This window comes from Engraulis encrasicolus, chromosome 23 (genome assembly GCF_034702125.1).
Source record: "Engraulis encrasicolus isolate BLACKSEA-1 chromosome 23, IST_EnEncr_1.0, whole genome shotgun sequence".
Lineage (NCBI taxonomy): Eukaryota > Metazoa > Chordata > Actinopteri > Clupeiformes > Engraulidae > Engraulis > Engraulis encrasicolus.
Window position 1 is genome coordinate 15230065 of NC_085879.1, and position 21220 is coordinate 15251284.

General features: G+C 43.2%; 1 protein-coding gene and 1 long non-coding RNA gene across 2 annotated transcripts in view; one reads left to right on the forward strand and one right to left on the reverse strand.

Annotated features, from left to right (window-relative positions):
• LOC134440294 (organic cation/carnitine transporter 2-like) overlaps positions 1-21220 on the reverse strand; it is a 69099-nt gene that overhangs the window by 25446 nt on the left and 22433 nt on the right. The gene's annotated exons all lie outside the window — the stretch shown is intronic.
• LOC134440296 (uncharacterized) lies at positions 1168-3151 on the forward strand. The gene is made up of 3 exons (XR_010032941.1): positions 1168-1784; positions 2409-2518; positions 2986-3151. It is a non-coding gene; the product is annotated as an uncharacterized LOC134440296 (long non-coding RNA).

Genomic DNA, 21220 nt, shown 5'->3' on the forward strand with positions numbered 1-21220 from the left:
TAATAAGGAGTCATGACATGAGTGATGAGGACTCACCATTAAGTAAATGTGGTATATCAGAGGGAAATTCGTGGTGTGAATTACAAGGTTAACATATCATGTATTAACATGGCTGATGAAAATCCTGTCAGATCAACCCAGTCATACATGAATCCAACCTTAGTTAATGTTGCCTTTCCAGCAATAATGGAATAATGTTGTAGTCATTAAATGACACTCAGGCTAAGCGGTTCCCAAACTTTTTCCCCGCGCACCCCCTTGTACATTTCATTGTGGCTCGCGCACCCCCTTAGCGAATATTTTGGTGTGCTGATGGCCACGCAAGTAGATTCACTGTGCATTCATGCACATTATGCACAGTTTTGAATAATCCTCTTTTCCAAGTTCTGGAGTTAAACTGCACTTCAAATGGACCCTTCCAGCATACAATTAAAAACTACTTAAAGTTCATTGATGCTGTATAAAAAACTCTCACCATTGCTCTATTCAGCTCGCGCACCCCCTTATGGCAGGCTGCGCAACCCCAGGGGTGCACGGACCACAGTTTGGGAAACCCTGGCCTAGCCTATGTTTAGGCTACTAGTGTGGATTTCTATGACCAGCCGAAATAATCAGCCCATTGCCAATGTGCATAACAATCCTCGTGGAGCCAGTCATCTCAACCAGGCAATGGGCAACTTCAGAGAAGCTACAGAGCATTGTCAGGAACAGCGGCTGTGGCGTTCGACACTTCCTTCGTCACCTGCAGACTGCGCCTTGAAGCAACCTCCCCAGGCCATCATAGTAGCCTACACCCCCTCCCCGCAAACACAGGGAGTCACGTTTCATTCTTATTACCTGCTCCCGTCTTAATGTAACGTTTCGTTTCCCACCATAGCATTCTTTTAGCGGCTTATTTAAGGTGTCTCTCGTTCCGATGTGTGGTCATTAGCCAGCCATCACCAACGCCCTGAAGGGAGCCAGCCGAAGGAGTTTCTGTGGCGCTGCAGCGACGACTTCCACATTTAGTCAGTTTTTTTTTCACGATTTCAATGACCTTACTTCTTTATAATGTATAAACGTATTTCAGTTCAAACCGTAACCAAATATAGGCTATTATATTAATAGGCTAGCTTACAATTAGAGAATGATAAGACCCTTGTGGTAGGCCAAACGCCAAGTCACCACTTCTCAAAACTGATAATCATACTTATACCTCGTTCAAAAAGTCGAGAATCCCCAGAAAGCCGACCTAAAACCTCGGGAAAGTGGGAGTGAACATTTGGTGACGCAATGTCAGATCGATAATTATCGAGGTTGATCTCTGGCGGAAGTATAGAAGAACGAGTTCCCGAGCTTGTGTTTTGTGTGACGACACACGCATCATCAACATGGCGCCCATGCATGCAACTGACATGTAAACAGTATCATAAATGCTAAAATATCATCTTGTAATCACTATCAACAACACCAGTCAATGTCATTCAATTGCAGATGCACATAGGTCAGTAATGCTGGTCTCTGGCTGTTTAATTTAGCTTACTTCAGCTAAAATTATATGTCGTGGGTGTGGAGGCTCAAGGTGAGGTGAAAAAAAGAAAAGAGAACCAAAACAAAACACGCATGAATCCCGATTGTTCCGGGATCAGTGGCGTTCATGCGCCAAACTCCAGAACTCGATTGTCATGTGAGCAGTGTCGTCAGCTGTCTCGAGAGGTCCCGAGCTGGTGAAGGCAACATTAGACTACCCAGTGACGTGATTGTGCCCAATGAAACAGGAGGCCTCGATTCGTGCAGAAGATAAGGTACGTAACTGGGATATAAAATATGTATATGTTAGAAAACTATTTAACCTCATAGACTAACCTTGTATACGGTACATTCTAACAACATATTTCTTAAGTTTTGAGTCATTCACGTTCATTTGAAGCGTAATCCTCCCCCCCCTACTGTGGCTAGTTTGGATGAGCCGACTTGACCCTAGCTAGCACAACATAAATGACAGCTAGCTCTACACTATTTCGGCCATTCGTTAACGATCAGTGTTCAGATAACTAGCGCAAACGTGCCAAGATATATTGTATTCTCAAAAAAACGCTTGTGTTGTGCCATGGCTTATACGGTGATGACGTTTGAGATTGTAAATTTACGGGCCACTCGTAAGGCCCATAAGCTTAGATGTGTCTATGGTAAGGCCGACCTGACGAGATAGCTGCCTACTGAGGTTTGATTGGATATGGACATTGTTTATTTCAGAAGGAAAATGTTTGGAGTGGAATTGTTTGGAAGACAATCTTGGGACAATTTTGCTCTTTGGGTCTTTGTGCCAACCATGCCAGCTATCGTAGGGTGCTCTGGGAACTTCTTAGATCTGTTTACTAGAAATACGCATTTTGTTTACATAAAATCCCTTGTCATTTCACCACTAGGTTTGAAACCCAGACAGCACGAAGCATCTTGCCGACGTCAAAATCAGATCAACAGACAGGGACATCAGCCTTCTCTTGGGAATAGGCCAGATATGCCAGAACAAGAAATGGTAAGTCTATCACTACATAAGATCCATAACAAAATATTTTACATACTCCTAGTTAAATCTTAAATGTGACCTGGTGGCATTATTGCGTGAATGCTTATGTTGAACACTTAACAAATAAGATCCTCAAGTGTGTAGAGTTCGTTATTTATTTACATTTTCCTCAGCATAACTGTACAGCTGACACCACTGCCTTCTGTATCATAACAAAGCCTGTCACTTCCACGTTTCGTTCTTCTTATGTGACCGAAGTCACTGGCTACTGCACCAGAGAGGGTCTCTGCACTCATTGCTGGTCCTATGATGCCATCTATTGGCGAAAACGTGCAACAGCATAATTAAACTAAAAGACAACTTCTGACAGGACAACAAAAAGACAGGGAGTGAGAATAAGGGAATAACAAAAAGACAAAAATGGGGGGTCCACTACACTTGCATACCTGATTGTGATGCTGTCACTCATTTTCTAGTCTATATCTTGGACTGAAAAAGGATGCTTTGCCCCTGCGGTTGTGAAGAGGATGCTGTGGAGGTGGCAGCATGAACGTGTCACACAGACATTGGCTAAACTACTCGGTAGGTACAACGAAATAAAAGAAACCACCCCCTCAACCCTGTTTATGCTGCACTGTACCTATTATAACCAGTTTTTATATAGACCATTATTTGAAATACTATGAGAGCCTTGCTGTTAGGATACTGTACAGCAGGGATGGGCAACTGGAGGCTCGGGTGCAGGACAGTTTTTAACCCCCTATAAATCAATAGTGTAAGCATTCAGGTATAAATAAAGAAAAAGTGAAGTATCCTTTTGTAAATTCAAGTGCGTGGTGATGTGGCCCACTGATTGTGGTAATTAAAAATGTTGGCCCACCTTATAATGAAAGTTGCCCACCCCTGCTGTACAGCCTACATCACTTGTACATGTCCTTACCAAATAGGACACTAGCTAGCTAAATGTAACTAATTTGGCATTGTGAAAGTTGTATGCCGAAATGTAAACCATAATATTAAATTGTGATGGACAGAATTCAACCAACATATTACATTGTGAATGTAGTTGCACAGTGATACTGAGACCGACTTATTCCTGTCTTTATTTGCCAGGCTTCTACAAAGCGGATTCCAAAAAAGTTGGGACACTTTGTATTTTGTGAATAAAATCAAAACGCTGGCATTTTCAAAACATTCAATATGTTAACAAGGTAGAACAGTATGCACAGACAACAAATCAGTTGTTAAAGTGAAGCAGAATTATTGTTTTGAGGTAATTATGTGATCATTTAAAATTTCACCCTTGCAACAAATCCCAAAAAAGTTGGGACAGGGCCAATAAAATGCATTTTATATTAGATAAGACTAACACAACACAAGGGATGAGACTGAACAGTTAAATACTTTGACTGATGGCATAATTTTATTCAAAAATTAGATATTTTGATGTGCGAGACATGATTTCAGCAGCTCAACTGATAAGTGTGTTCTTCAACTTGTTTACCTTTTTGTAATGCTTAATATGGGCATATCCTGACTGCAAGAAAACAATTTTGTGACCTGTTTACTCTTATGATGGAACCACACTATTGGAACATAGTAGAGATTTAAATTTGCCACCATTAGGGGACAATATCTAAAGGCGGTGCTCCATAATATAATGCCTTGGTAGCTATGTTTGCTGTTTAAAGTCTGTATGTATCATTCAACATTCATTTTAATACTCTACATGAGTAAGAAGACCCTAACCAAGTCACCTCTGCACCCCCTTACCATCGTATATTCTGTCTTTCAGACTGACCACTAAATCAAGCTGAAGTATTCAATTTCTATATAACCTGGAGGGTGCATGACTCCATAATTTTCAAAAAGGATTAAATATTTTCCATCCTGTAACCAGAGGACAGTTCCACATGTCTCCTAGGTTCATAGAATGAGCTTTTCCGCATGCAACACTGTTTAATGTGTGCATCATGTGCATTAATCAAGTGTTGTGTTTACGGTCATTTTTTCGAGAGCTGTCATTGTTGGAGTGTCATAGTTTGCTTATTGACCACGAGTATGTCATGATCTCATAACTCATGCAATGATTACACAGAACTCTATATTACGGAAATAGGCCTTATATGCCTGCAATTTTGATAATTCAATCTTTCTGTGTAATAGATAAGTAATTAGTCCCTCAAAATCTTCGCTGCTGAGTGCCACAGCCTTTCTGTGATGGTATTTTAGTTGTGCATTAATGTTGGCAGTCAATATAGTTCCTTTTAAAATATTCTTCGTTGTGTTATTTTTAGAATTATCCAACTATTACAACATGTTTTGGCTCTGTCCCAACTTTTTTGAGATTTGTTGCATGGGTCAAATTTTAAATGATCACATAATTACCTCAAAACAATAATTCTGCTCGACTTTAACAACTGATATGTTGTCTGTACATAATGCTCTACATTATTAACATATTAGATGTTTTGAAAATGCCAGCATTTTGATTTTATTCACAAAATACAAAGTGTCCCAACTTTTTTGGAATCCGCTTGTACACTTGCCCTCAGAGTTCACATATGGTGAAGTGCACAGGTGTCCAGTCAGGTTCAGACTGATGCTGGTAACAAGAGGAAAACATGCTAATTGGTAAGTGAGATCCCTGCTCAACAAAAATCCACACAGCACAACAAGTAAGCCTAGTTTGTGGTATCAAATGTAAAATGGAAGTTTCATCAAAAAGTTGTAGAACACATCTGAATAAATTGCAGGCCATCAAAGTTGTGAATGGGCAGGGAAAACACAACCAGTAGGCTTATGAATTACTTTGACTCAGCACAGCACAGCAGATGCGATGCTACCATTCCTTGGGAATATGACACAGAGGTCTACTATTCCATTGTAAATATTGACTGGAAATGTTCATGTTTCAACTGTTTTAAAAACATTGGACTCAGGGGAAAAAATCTCTAGGTGTATATAAGTGAAAGCCCACCTTTGCCATTGTGACACAGCACACAAGTATACACTGCACACAACGAAATTGCATTTTATGCCTCACCTGTGCAAGGGTGCAGCCTACATTGGCATCCCAAGGGAGCAGTATGTTGCAGTGTGGCGGGAAGGTACCATACTTGGGGTACCTCAGTCATGGAGGATGGTGGAGAGAGCACTGGTTAATTACTCCCTCCACCAACCTGGCGGGCTGGGAGATGAACCAGCAACCTTTGGGTTGTTCAGCCCTGGGCTACAGGACACCCTAACCGCTTACCAATGACTGCCCCACTTATCCTTGACTGTATAAAAAATACCACAGAGTAGCGAGTACACTTTTAAATTAAAAGGGTCAATATAGATGATAGACTTTTCATCCACAGGCAGGTAAGGCCTATATTGAAGGCAGCCAGCTTCAAAACAGACCCCACCTTCTCTTTGTCACCTGAATATAACTTAATTGTATTGCAAATGTCATTCCTAAGATTCATTTACAAAATGTGTTTTATTTCATGTGAAGCTGCATAACATTGAAATTATGTCGGGGGGCCCGGTGAAACGGCCCTTGAGACATAGGTTCCCCACCCCTGCTGTAGGAAGAGCCTGTAGACGGTGACACTTCAGACATTTGACTTTCTAGCTCTTGTCACAGGTCAGTCCATGAGCCCACGTCTTCAGGTCATGGGCCTGAGAAGAATCTACCGTTACAGGGGTCAGAAGAGATCCTCAAACTGTAAGTTAATCTCATGATGCTTTTTAACATAAACATTTGACACTCACTCTCACCACAGGTCAGTTCATGAGCCTCACTGGATACTTTTATAATATATGTGCAGCTGTGTGTCAATGGTTGGTATGCAGTGTCGCTGTTTTTTTTTTTTTTTTAATTTTATGTACTGTTTGTCTCTTGTTTCTGTGCTGTTTCAGATGCTGACATTACTACCCCTGTACTTCAACCCCTCTGCTGCCACTGGGTCCTCAACGAGAAAATAAACTGATTCCCCCCCCCCCCCCCCCCCCCCCCCCCCCCCCCCCCCCCCCAATCCATTCCTTTTTCCACCGTCACATCACACCATGCCTATGCACATTAACACCACCAATGAGCCTAGAGAACTAGGACAACAGTGAGGATGAATTTAGAAACCGCTTCCACGTATTGTACTATTTCTGAAAAAGCATTGGTATTGGCCTTCTATCTCCACGTAGCCATATCAAAAAACCTGCCTAAAAAAAATCAATTTTGTCGTGTTTCCGCTTAAAAAGGAATTTAGAAACCGCTTCCACGTATTGTACTATTTCTGAAAAAGCATTGGTATTGGCCTTCTATCTCCATGTAGCCATATCAAAAAACCTGCCTCAAAAAAAAAAACTATTTTGTCGTGTTTCCGCTTAAAAAGGAGAACAAAATATCCACATGTAAAATTATCCTGCTACGTGGAAATGGCACCTTACTAAATAAATAACAACTGCATAGTTATTCTGTTCAATTTATGAGTAACTATGTAAATTATGATTAACTTTTTGGCTGATATGGGACACTGCATGAAAAGAGGAATTTGTGGATGAGTTTTGCACCTTAAATTGCCTCATACCTCAAGCCACAGCATTTGCGGCTCCCCCATGCCCCCCTCCCATCCCTTTCTTAGAAGAGCCTTTAATATGTAAATGCCAGTGATCAGGTCGGGAGCTGCCCCAGTCAATTTCAAGTGGGGTGGGGTGGGGTGAGGTCAGGTGGGTGGGAGGGAGTGGGGGGTCGGCAGGCCTGTTTCTAGGATTTTGGGGTCCCTAGGCAACGGGATTGTTGGGGGCCCAAGGGCATTTTTTGGCCTTTTACTAAAATGTGTGTGTCTGTGTGTGTGTATGTTTTTTCACGCTGCCCAGTGGTGTTTTTCAGAATCACTAACCATTAAACCAGGGGTAGGGAACCTATGTCTCGAGGGCCCTTGAGGCTGTTTTATCCGGCCCCTGATATCATTATAATGTTTTGCAACTTCACATGAAATAGGCCTATGACATATTTTGCAGGCCTAAAGGAATCTTAGAAATTACATTTCCAATGCAATTAAGTTATATTCAGGGGACCTAGAAAAGGTGGGGACTGTTTTAAAGGTGTCTACCTTTAAAGATGTCTATGTCTATATAGGCCTAAAGGTGTCTATATAGGCCTACATTTTATGGGGAAATCCTGATTTGTGTTCATAGTACGGCCCCCGGAGGATTTTATGACCATGGTAGGAATTTGAAGTGGCCCCTCGAATGAAAAAGGTTCCCCACCCCTGCATAAACCTTTCTACTAGCCACAGCTTTGCTGTCAGTACATTTTATTATGATACTATAAGCTCAGAAATTAAGTTGATCAAACAATTCGATCTGTGCTATAAACATTTCATGAACCTACAGAATAGGCTATCAAAATAGAATCATCTGAATGATCTTTCTTGGACATAGGCCTACATTTTGAAGTGACCCTTCGAATTAAAAAGGTTCCTCTGCTGCTTTTGAGGAAAAACATCAATGTGCTTGGCCACTCTGTTTTTTTTTTTAAAATGGTATTCTGAACTAAAGCAAGGATTGTTCAAGTTAGTTGAAAATAGACCGTCTCTGGTTAAATTAGTTCTACACCAAGCCTTTAGGTGGCAGTAAAACTAATTGGCACAATGCGAATTCCACACACAAGCCACAAAGAAGCCATCAGCCGCGGTCAACATCACCTTCCTGATTGAACAGAACCACGCGTTGTCTGTGTGGTTTACAAGTTTCTTGGCGATATGGGGGAAAAGTTCCTCACATACCAACGGAAAATGGGCGTCATATACATGTAAGTAGTGATGGCGAAATGAGGCTTCCTGAACCAATGAGGCTTTCATGCAAAAAGGTTCGAGCTTTCGAAGCCTTTCTCGAAGCCTCAGTTCTCACTGGCGCCATCTGGTGTGCAATGAATTGGCACCGCAGGCATTGGATTTAATTTTAACTTTTTTCTCGCGTCTTATTTGTATCCGTTCTGTTTCAATAAATGTGATGGTGTGTGTGTATGGAATTAATTACTCGTGATTGTGGGACACTAAAATCAAGGTTAACGCTGACCCTGTGTTGGAAGTGAGAGAGCATCATTGTGTGGAGGTCGGCGCGCAACTGGGAGTGATCGGCCATAAACGCAACACAATAAGCAGCCAATTAAAATAACCAGAAAGAAATATTAGCCTACTATAATTCACATTATATGAATTAAATGTAATTCAAGGGGTACCAACAAATATCAGTTATCCACTACTTATATTCGAACTCACAATTATTTAAGTGATACTCTGTCGCCTTCACCACTATACCAGCCTGGCAGATGATGTCATAGTTTACTTGGTCAAGTTTATTAGAAAGCTACCCTGCGAAATCAAGAACTAGTTGAATCATCATCACTATGTCGCTACTACAGGGATTTGATCTGATGATCTTGAGAACCCAGGTCGGACACTTTAACCACTGCGCTAGCCGCTTGACTCTGTACGATCCAGCTGAGTTTCCTTCTTGTAGTCAACATGAATCAACTGGTAAAGACTGTTAAAACCCGCACAAAACCTATAATAAATAAAATAGGTCTGCTCTCTTATTTAGCTGTAGGCCTAGTTTAGTATTAATGATTGCTGACAGAACTGCTGTCTCGTTTATGGTTGCTTAGCGGTAGAACTAAAACAATTTCCCACCTCGTCTTCGGAAGCGTCTCACTTTGAAAAACTACTTCAAAAGGGAATTGGAGGTGCATAGATCATTTTGACATTTGGGTCAATCTATGGCATGAGCTGAATTTATTGCAGAGTGGAACCAAATCAAAGTCACTAGCCTACATATCCAGTCTCAACACACACAACAAATCTTGAAAACTTGAGAAGTGCTCCGAGGCGCAGAAAGCTCGTTTGGGTAGCGGCGCGCAATGAAACCTCCACACGCCACACGCCTTGGTCTCATTGCAGGGCCAGCCCCGGGCTGGCCCGGACAAAAGGGGGCTGACGGTGATCTCATCAAAAGGGGGCTAGGTGCTAAAGATGGCCGCCGGGCCAGGTTGTGGGGCTAAGGGCCGCTTTCCCTGGCCCGTCGAATTCGATGGGCCATCCGGGGCCATCAAGCACCGCCGAGGCTCGGAGGCGGGGTCAACCTCTGTGTAATAATGTGGCTGCATGGGGGACTTATCGCTAAATTCTGGGCAAATTATGGTTAAGCATTAGTTTGGGGTGTTTGGCTTTCTTATGGCATAATTTCATAAGATGCAACCTTGGCACTTCTGTTTGTGTTTTTAAAGTTATTTAGCCAACATAACTTTTTTGTTGTTATCAGGGCATCATGGGCACCACTACACTTAAACTTGGGATGTCATAGCTAAGTCATGTCGGCTTTTTTGTGCTTTTAGCCGCCAACTCTTGTGCCATTATCGTGATTTGGCATGCTTTCCACTGGACACCAATAAAAAGTGTCTCACAAATACTCACACATGACATTTATGTCGGCTTATTTAGCTTTTGCGCTATTATTGCCGAATAGTAGAGCGGCTACAAGGCCAATTTGGCTTGAATCGTGCAAATTATGATACAAGCATGAAACTTGGCAGGTATGTGCTTAAGACCAATACAATCAAATCTACCTGATTGGCCACTTGAAATGGCGGCCATTTTCCAAGATGGCCGCCAAAAAGGGCTACAGAAATGGATTTATTGCATAGAATTGACCTAGAAATGTATGATAAAAGCATGAAAATCAACATGTATGTGTTTAAGACATATACGATCAAATCTACCTGATTGGCCACTTCAAATGGCGGCCATTTTCCAAGATGGCTGCCAAAAAAGACCCCAGAAATTGATTTATTGCATAGAATTGACCTAGAAAATTATGATACAAGCATGAAATTCAACGTGTATGTGCTTAAGACCAATATGATCAAATCTACCTGATTGGCCACTTGAAATGGCGGCCATTTTCCAAGATGGCTGCCAAAAAAGACACCAGAAATTGATTTATTGCATAGAATTGACCTAGAAAATTATGATACAAGCATGAAATTCAACATGTATGTGCTTAAGATCAATACGATCAAATCTACCAGATTGGCCACTTGAAATGGTGGCCATTTTCCAAGATGGCCGCCAAAAGGACCCCAGACATTGATTTATTGCATAGAATTGACCTAGCAAATTATGATACAAGCATGAAAGCACATGTGCTTAAGACCAGTGCAATCAAATTTACCCAATTAGTCACTTGAAATGGCGGCCATTTTCTAAGATGGCTGCCAAAAAACTAAAAGACCCTAGAAAATGATTTATTGCACAGAATTGTCCAAGCAATTTATGATGAAATTTGGCTTGTATGTGATTAAGACCAATAGGCCTACAATCAAGTCTACTTTATTTGCTACTTAAAATGCTGGCCATTTTCCAAGATGGCGGCCAAAAAGACCCTAGAAATTAGCAAATTTCATAAGTGCAAATTGCAAATTTGGTGGAAATAATTGTTCGCTCTCCTTAAATATGTTAGCATGGATGATGAAGTGACACAGATATTAAAAATGTTCTGCAATGACACATAAGCCACTCACAGTATGACACACAAATAGCATGGTGATGACATGCTAATGCCAGTTCTTAATTTAATATCAATGGAGGCAGTGCCCCACACACACACACACACACACACACACACACACCCCGAAGGCTATGAGATGCTAATAATACAATGACACTGCGGTAATAATGTGTCAATAACGGCAATTCGTGGTTCTCTCGATATTGCTGTTAAAAAAAAGGTACACCAGAAACAAGCATTGTCATGAATTTAGTTTATTTGCTCTGGACTTGACATTGACATGTTTGATTTAGCTATCACATAATGGCTTTGGCTTGTCAGCCTGGAACATTCAAAGATAAGAGCCTCCTCCCAGAGACTGTGGAACATTCTGTGGAACGCAACTTCTCTAGTCAGTTGCGCCCTCTACCCGAGGGTGAGAAGGCTGATCGTGTCAAGGCCACCTGGATCCTCGCCTCTCCTAATAGGACGCATTACCGCAGAAATACACCAGCGGGGATCTGAGCGAGGCGAGCGACGGAAGTAATTCACTTTGTATTGAGTCGCGCGACAAAAGCGATTCTGGAGACTAGAGCGATTTGCGCGACGAGCGCGACAGTTTGAAGTTGAAATCTTTTCAACTTTCTATGACGCGGTTCGGCGACAAGCCGCGACAGCCAATGACTGTATAGAGGTCAGTGACCACAGCCAATGGGAATGCTTGAATGCTTTGCCTTCTGCCTGTACGGACATCCTCAATCGCTCGTATCGCTTGCTGCTGCACTCTGTCGCTTGAATCGCATCGCGCCTGGTCTATTCGCGCGGTTACACGTGTCTCCCTTGGGTCGGTCATCCCTTACTGTGTGTGTCTCATTCGTTCAGCAGGAGCGCGAGTGTCAATTGTGCTGCCTGGAGTGCTGTCCCTGGGTAGGGCGACCGTGGTTAGCTAGACCATACTCCTCCAATGAAGTATCTCAGGCCCCTGCTCGACCAGGATGCATGATCGAGGGGAAGTTTATCTTTGATGTCCCCCTTGGACTTTGGGAACCATAGTGTGTGCCCTCAAACGGGTATCTATCGGGGCTGGCTTGGCCAGCTCGCTGTGGTGGTGGTTGCTACTAGGTTCTCCGTCTGCAACTTGGACCTACGGCCCTGCTCGAGAATGGTCTTTTCTGCCAGCACGGTTGCACCTGCGGATGTTTAGTACTGAACATGCTGGAAATGCCCCCTTGTGCCAAGGCCTGGTTTGCCATTGGGGAATACCACTTGGTATTGGGGGCCTTGCTACACCTCTGTGGGCTCCAACTGCACATCGGTTACACCCAGACGGGTGGTTTCCGTGCCCTGGGTTCCCTCCACTGCGTGCTCTCCGTGGTATTGGATGTCCGGACGCTGCCTTTGTGCGCCTGGTGCCTAGCCTCTCTTCTTCGGGTTCGGAACGAAGACCCTGGGCCCTTGGGCGGCTGTTGCGTCTCGGGCTGCGCGTTGGGTGAGCATGACGTTTATCACTGCTGATGGACGCTGCCTCTTCGCCTTCAACAGCTCTGCATCGGCAGGAGAACGGTCTGTGCCCCGGCCAAGCTTTTGTTTGCGCATTCTAGGTAAAGTCAACTCAATCTGGAGTTTTTCAATACCCATAGTGGGATGTCGAGTGTTTCGACAAAAAGAGAACTATACGTTACCGAGGGTATCTCTGGTTCTCTGAGGGAGATGAACGAGACATCTCACTAGATTGCTACACTCACCCACAAGCTCAAAGGTTAGTTGCCTCAGATTGAAGCTCAGAGCCCAGCGCACCTGGGCTTTGTCCCCGAGGGGGCGGGATCCCCAGCTGTGCAGCTCATTGGCCTGACGGTATGGTTGAAAGCAAGTTTTGGCAAATGGTCGCGGCCATAGTGAGATGTCTGGTTCATATGCCTCAGAGAGCCGGGGTTACCCTCGGTAGCCTATAGTTGTGTGCCTTTTTGCTTGATTGTGTTTCCTTCTATGATGAAATCATTGGAAATTCAAACAGTGAATGTTAACATTGATTTGGGCCACATCTGCTAGATTAATTGCAATTAATGAAGTTCTAGTGTCTTCTTTGATGGCCATCTTTAAAAATGGCTACCATACATTTTCAAGTTGCAAATGAGTGGATTTGATTTTAGGCCTATTGCTCTTAAGCACAAACACACAAAATTACATACTTGTATCATCATTTTTTTTGCTCACCTCTGGGCTAAATTCAGCCTTTTTGTGGCCATATTATAAAATGGCTCCCATTTCAAGTGGCGAGTCAGGAAGATTTGATTGTATTGGTCTTAAGCACATACATGTTGAATTTTTCATGCTTGTATCATACTTTTCTAGGTCAATTTTATGCAATAAATCACTTTCTGGGGTCTTTTTTGGCGGCCATCTTGGAAAATGGCCACCATTTCAAGTGGCCAATCAGGTAGATTTGACAGTATTGGTCTTAAGCATATACATGTTGAGTTTCATGCCTGTATCATCATTTTCTAGGTCAATTCTATGCAATAAATCTATTTCTGGGGTCCTTTTTGGCGGCCATCTTAGAAAATGGCCGCCATTTGAAGTGGTCAATCAGGTAGATTTGATCGTATTGGTCTTGAGCACATATATGTTGAATTTCATACTTGTATCATCATTTTCAAGGTCAATTACATGCAATAAATCAATTTCTGGTGTCTTTTTTGGCGGCCATCTTGGAAAATGGCCACCATTTCAAGTGACCAATCAGGTAGATCTGATCATATTGTTCTTGAGCACATACATGTTGAATTTCATGCTTGTATTATACATTTCTAGGTCAATTCTATGCAATAAATCCATTTCTGGGGTCTTTTTTGGCGGCCATCTTGGAAAATGGCCGCCATTTCAAGTGGCCAATCGGGTAGATTTGATCGTATGGGTCTTGAGCACATACTTGCCGAATTTCACGCTTGTATCATAATTTGCACGATTTTTCCTGTAGCCGCTCTACTAGTAGGTCTGGTAGGCTATATCGCACGTTTCAGACAGATCGCCAAACACAGTTTGAAATTTACACAAGGGCTTTAATGTCAAATGGATGGAAATAACATGAATGAATAGACAAGTGGCACGCCGCAACGAGGGGGTGTGTCGCTGTCCGGGGCTCATAATTTTCTATAGCAACTGATGGCTATGTCTCCGGGATTTGGTCTCCTTTCACATGGTAACTTATTCAATTACCTGCACATTCATGTCTCGCTATGTCCGGGGCTCATGCTTCTGTGCGCGATTGGGGGGATTAACTCGGGGGGATGACCTCGGAGGAGGCGGACGTGTTTTTCTTAGCTCTTCCCTCTCCCTATCTCCTATCCTTCTCCCTGCTATGCACTCTGTCTTCGTCTGACTTACTCTGCAGAGGCTCCCGCTGTCTTTTTCTCCTGAATTTGAAATTAACAATGGATTTGGTCAACTGGTCTATCAACGCAATTGACACCATCTTTTCGAAGATCAAAGTGGGTTCGGGGGAGCCCAACTGTCCAGACGGGACATCGGCAGCTGGCTACGTGATGGACCCGTGGGGGAAGTGGCGCATCATGTGTCTTGCTCCGATGGACGTGGAGGACATTGAAGATTTATACATCTTTGGCTTTCTGGTGACAGGCTTGTTGGGAATTGGATTACTCTTGGGCCTGATCTACCGCAACTGTACGAAGATCGCAGCAGCTATTATGGGCCCCAAGCTGCGCGGCTTGATTGATAAGGTGGGCAGTGAAGTTCGAGCACAGAATGTGGTTGTGAATCACGCTTTGGAGAGTTCTGTGGCTGGTCACCGTACGATGGACAGACTGTTGGAAGGGCTTGTGGCCGTACAACGCCACCTCGAAGCTATGGATCGCCGCATTGATGGACTTGTCGCACACAACCGCCAAATTGAATCGATCGGGCTGGAGGCAAAATTGTTGGAAATTCATCTGTATTTGAGACGTGTGGCCAGTCACATGCGTATCCCTGCAGAGCAGTAAAAAGGAATGCCTGCAATAACCCAAACATGAATCTAATCTGTCTTTGGCGCCCCAGCAAATCAGCGACCTGACCTAGGTCAGGACTCATCTATCTCTCCCTGGAGGACAAGCAGTGTCAGGAGACTCTGCCTCCCTACCCATCACAATGGACACCTGGTGTTGTTTTGGACTTGCTGTGGACCAGGCCAAGGCCGTCTCTCAGGCGGATAAGATCTGGTGCACAGTGGGGATAGGACTACCCAGTGCCACCCCCCCCTCCCTCAACTTCAACGCGTCCTCTGTCTTATCTGCAACCTCTCTCCCTTCCCCATCTCCAACCCCCCCACCCCCACCCCCCGGTTCATACGAATGTTTGTCTCTACTGCTTTTTTGCTAAAATATGAGGTTTTTTTTCATCTATGCCTTGATGTTGTAACTCTATAATATGAAGACATGGACATATTTTTTACCCTCATCCTTTCCCAATGTGTATTAAACTTGAGCCTAGGTGGTGGAGGTGTGTTAGTGGCGGCGCTCGTATGAGCAGCGGCCCTGGGGTACATGTACAGTGTATTCTAAAACGCAATTTCGTTGTCAAATTTATTTGTCAATGACAATAAAAAGCTCTTGATCTTGATTCTTGATAACTGGGCATGTTCGCACGTCTCCTTCTGTTCACTCTCAGTTGTCGAGCTGCTCGTATTTTCATGCGTCTTTGTCTTCTTAACATGCGCTGCGTCCCATACAGCTTCTGAATCGACAACTTTGCCATGTAATAAAACTGTTCTTGAAAGGCAAGCCATTTTCTTTGCAGTTCTTGTCGTCTTTGTCCGTAGGCTACGAGCCAAACGGCGACCTGCTCCAGCAGAGTTTGCTCAATTTTCTTCTCCTTCTTTGTCGTTGTTCTGTTGTTGTCGTTCTGTGATTTGGGCTGTGCCCGACTGACGTTTCACAAACAAGGCGTGTACCTGAATGTGCCTGGGGTCGGCTATGAGTCCGATCAGGCAAGAAATGGCCCGGGGCCGGCAGCTCCGAGCCGGCCACTCTCCTGAGCCCCGGGCGGCCCCAGGCCGCTGAAGCGCCGCTAATGAGACCAAGGCTGTGGGCTGATTATTTCGGCTGGTCATCATAGAAATCCACTATAGTAGCCTAAATGTAGGCTAGGCCAGGGTTTTCCAAACTGTGGTCCGTGCACCCCTGGGGTTGCGCAGCCTGTGGTGCGCGAGCTGAATAGAGCAATGGTGAGAGTTTTTATACAGCATCAATTAACTTTAAGTAGTTTTTAATTGTACGGTGAATTGTGAAGGGTCCATTTGAAGTGCAGTTTAACTCCAAGACTTGGAAAAGAGGATTATTCAAAACTGTGCATAATGTGCAGTGAATGTACAGTGAATCCATACTTGCGTGGCCATCAGCACACCAAAATATTCGCTAAGGGGGTGCGCGAGCCACAATGAAATGTACAAGGGGGTGCGCGGGGAAGTTTGGGAACCGCTGGCCTAGGCTACCACCTTTATCCTGAGTGTCATTTAATGACTACAACATTATTCCATTATTGCTGGAGAGGCAACATTAACTAAGGTTGGATTCATGTATGACTGGGTTGATCTGACAGGATTTTCATCAGTCATGTTAATACATGATATGTTAACCTTGTAATTCACACCACGAATTTCCCTTTGATCTACCACATTTACTTAATGGTAAGTCCTCATCACTCATGTCATGACTCCTTATTAACTAATGATAGATTAAATATCACTATGTACATAAATCATGTGTTAATTCACCATAAATCATACATTACTTCCAACATTATTCCGTTATAATTCATGCACCATTATTGTAAAGTGTTACCAACATTTGTCCACTACCCGACTTCGAACATATAACGTCCTTAGTACTAGTTTGTCACACTCACCACTAAGCCAGGTTCATAACAGACGGTTTAGTTTCCTTTTTCCCATTTAGCAGACAGCTCCCTGACCTTGTCAATCTCAGTGTAATCAGCATCAAGTCGCTTCTGCAAGGATTTCAACCTGTGATTCTATGATTGCAGGTCGGGCAACTTGACCACTGCGCCAAACAACAGGCACATTAACTGAACTGTGCAGGGCTTTATTTATTTGTCATATTGTTGTCAACAGCAGCCTGGGGCGCAAACAGTTTGTTGCGGTGCATAGCGCCGCACAAAATGAAACGTCCACGCGCCTCACGAAATGTGAGGCCTCGGTGAACAGTTCTCGCTTGCGTCATCTACTACAGTGCAATGAAATTACATGCTACGTTGATTTCACACCTTTTCTTCTAATAAATACGTGAAAGGTCTTTCCATGGAGGTATCATATTTTTTTTAAATTGTGGAACACTTTATTTTCGAGTTTTGCTCTGACACTGATGCAAGCTCGATTGTGGAAGTGAGGGTGCAACACATGAGAGGAATATGAGTGCTTGTGGAACGGGGAGTACAATGCAGTAACGTACCATAATAAATACATTTAAAAACGAAATATAGGCCTACATAGACTTTGTGGTTTGAAAATGGGAAGAGGGACTTAACACAGAATGCATTCTTTTCTTCACATGTTCAATCATGCAGTAGATGGGATTTGAACCTACTACTTGTTGATGTCAAATCTAGCAATGTGCCCATTAGGCCACAGTAATTGGACTTGGTAAGGCAATCTTACTGGAATTGTCGACCAAAGAGTAGCCTATCCATATGTGAGAGTGCAACTTGTCAGAAGAGGTTAGAATGGGAGTGCTTGTGGAACAGTGAAATATGGCACACCACAACAATATATAGATAGAATAATTAAATAAAACTCCATGTACAGGGAAGCCTGGAGGTGAACCAACAACCCTATTGTTGGTATGCAAACACCTTGTCTGCTAGATCAAACACAAGTTCTTTTTAGGAGGCATAATCTACCTAAATATCTCTAAATAACAGTTGCCTAAGTTTTATCATAGCAACATAATTGAAAGGTGTTGGGAAGACTTTGAAAGTCAGTTTAAGGGAAGTGATGTGAACCCCAAAATAAAAAAATCAAGCTTTATTTTGACACTGAAAAAGTTTGTGGAACTGGGAGTATGAATGTGGTTGCATGTATGCTTCATTGAAAAAGTGCTTTTGGATGTGAGTTATGGAACTAGGGGGGGGGGGGGGGGGGGGGGGGGGGAGGGGGGGGGGGGGGGGGGGGTGGGGGGGGGGGAGGGAGGGAGCGGGGGGGGGGGGGGGTGCTTATGAACTGGACATTCAGAGTGAGAGTGTTCTTGGAACTGGGAGCGGAGTAATCACAACAGGGCAAATGTTTCTCATTGATTTTTATTAAGAAAAAGGATTTTTTCTACAGTCAGGTTTCAGTCGATTTCTGTTTTTAGACACGATTTCTCCGGCTTTGGAGAATAACCTTTCACAAGGAACTGATGATGCAGGAATGGACAGATAGGATGATGCAAGACTGTATAAATTTGGATAATTTTTTTTTTTGCCTTTTCCAGTATTTGAGTGGATTTTCCTGTCTAGGCAGAATGGCCTCAGACAAATAGCGCCCCACTTCTATGGTGGCATCTGCTGTTGCACTGGCTGTTGACCGGCTGTGGTCCACACTTGTATCGAGCAGATGCCAAAGGTCACCTATAAAAGTACAAGGGGGAAAGAGAAAACAACTATTAATAGGTGATATACCACAATATGTCTAAATTGGAGTAAATACTCACCACTCTCTGCAGCTTCAGATGGCTGTGTCGTCTGCAGGTGTTGGGGGGGCATTGCTCCGAATGACCTCCGCACACTTCCCTTGCAGCTTAGCAATGGCCTCTTCCATTTTGTTTGCGCTCAGGAACCCGAATCGCTTGAATCTTGGGTCCAATAAGGTTGGGAATGTAAGGTCCGTAATGGACTCTGCCTTCAGAGAGCGGTCTCTGACTCTGTGTACAAGCTTGGCACAGAGCTCCTTTGCCATGGGCATTTCGACTGTATCAATTTTTGTGGCTGTGCTGTGGCTCTACATCTTCATCATGGGGATGACCTTGGAGGAGCAGACCCACTTCTCAGCTGACAGTTCCTCCGTGGCCTGATGAAATGGGCCCAGGACCTGCAGCAAATCCTTAACGATGCTGTATTCAATCGATGTCAGCTGAACAATGTCTGTTCTCAGACAGGCCAAGGCCGCTGCAAGGGGCTCCCTAATGTTATAGAGCCTGTCCATCATGGTGTAGGTGCTGTTCCATCTCGTCTCAACCTCTTGGACTGTCTTCAGTACCGGCCTCCCCATCTGCCTCTGCTTATTGGCCAGAATTTCCTTGGCAGTGGTGCTGGTCTTAAAGTAGGCCACCATCTTGCGGCACTTCATCCTCAATTCGGGGAGGCCGGGTACTTCCTCAAGGGATTTCTTAACCATCAGATTAAGTTGGTACGCAATACACAAGGCATGCCTCACATTCAATGCTGTTGCGCATGCAATCATGTTGGCTGCTGCATCAGTCACCAGACATTTTGTTTTACTCTGGATGCCCCATTCCTCCATGAAGCGCTTATGGACTGCTGCCAGGTTATCGGCGGTGTGAGCATTTGGAAAGTGCTCAACACCAAGGAGAACAGTTTGGAGACTGTCCTCCTGGTCAATAAAATGGCAGGTCACAGCCAAGTAAGACTCAGTGTTGATAGATGTCCAGAGGTCAAGCTGACGGATGCAACTTCTTTAATTTCTCCTTTGCCTTCTCCTTTTCTTCCTCATATTTTTTGTCGACCATTGTCTTCAGAGTCTGTTGACAAAATACAAACATAAATAACTTAGTCTAATAACACTTGCAAGTACAAACAGTGAATGCTTCCATGCAGTATATCACAAATACCCCCCTGGAGGGTAGAACACAAGTGGGGTCCAAGAACGACATCAGGGCTTTGAAGCCACTGTCTTCCACAATGGAGAAGGGTTGGGAGTCCTTAATAATCAGGTTGACCAACAGCTTCTCAAACTCTTTTTGCCTGGAACCTAATACAAAATTCAATAATGGGAATTTATAGCCTCGCGAGACATCCTACGTACTTCCGTCAAAGGATTGGCTCATGAAATCAGTATTATGGGATGGACAGGATCAGGCTAAGGAATTCCAAATATGACAACAATGACATGAAATATGGATATTACCTGGACCAAAGGATGGATCAGCTGCAGCAGCAGATGGTTGGCCATCAGCAGATGAAAGGACATGCTCGTGTATTGCACGAAGATGACGCACCATTGAAGAGGTGTTGTTGCTGTATGTCAGTACTTTGTCGCACAGCAAACATCTCACCTTCATTATGAAAATGAAAATGAGTATAATCAGTAACTGCTATTTAAAAAAAAACAGAAAAACTAACCAATGACAGCTAGTGTGCATGAACTGAATGCATAGTATTGACAAAATGACTATATTCTTCAATAATACAAAATATGACCCACCTTGTTTTGAGCAATCATTTCGAAATGTTCCCAGCAAGGAGAGGTCTTTCTCTTTCTGGGTGGCTCCATGGTGGTAGAAGGCTACCCGGGCCTATGCCTATACTAAGCCTACAACTACCTAGCTATCGGTGTATACTATACCAATAATATAGTCTAGGGTAATAATACTATATGATATCTATATTATATATAGGCCTATATATAATAAAGTTAGGCTAATAATAGCTATAAAAAATATGCAATATAGATGTGTATATATACATACTATTAAGTCCAACACAAACACACAAGCCACAAATAAACACTGAAGAAAAACAGGTAAGACAAACAGACACACAGTTAGCACAAACAGATTTTTTTTTTTTTTTTTTTTTTTTTTTAAACAAACAGTAGGAACACAAAGACAAACAAAAGACAAAGGACAAAGGACAAACACTAGACAAACACTGCAGTAAACTATGCCCTACTCTAATCTGATAATGCCTAATGCAGCAAATTAATCTATATGTAATGCTAAATCTATGTGTATCCTATACTATGTGTATGTGAATGTGTACTATAGATCTAGTCTAATATAGCCTAATGAGATAATCTACCCTTAAACACTATTCTAAACCTATACTCTTATCTATCACTAATCTATCCTATAATATATCTAATGTCGCCCTATAATATCTGATCCTATAAGTAACTAGCTAACTAACTGAACTTACTCTATCAAATACACTGTCGATCTCTAATAGCCAATCTCT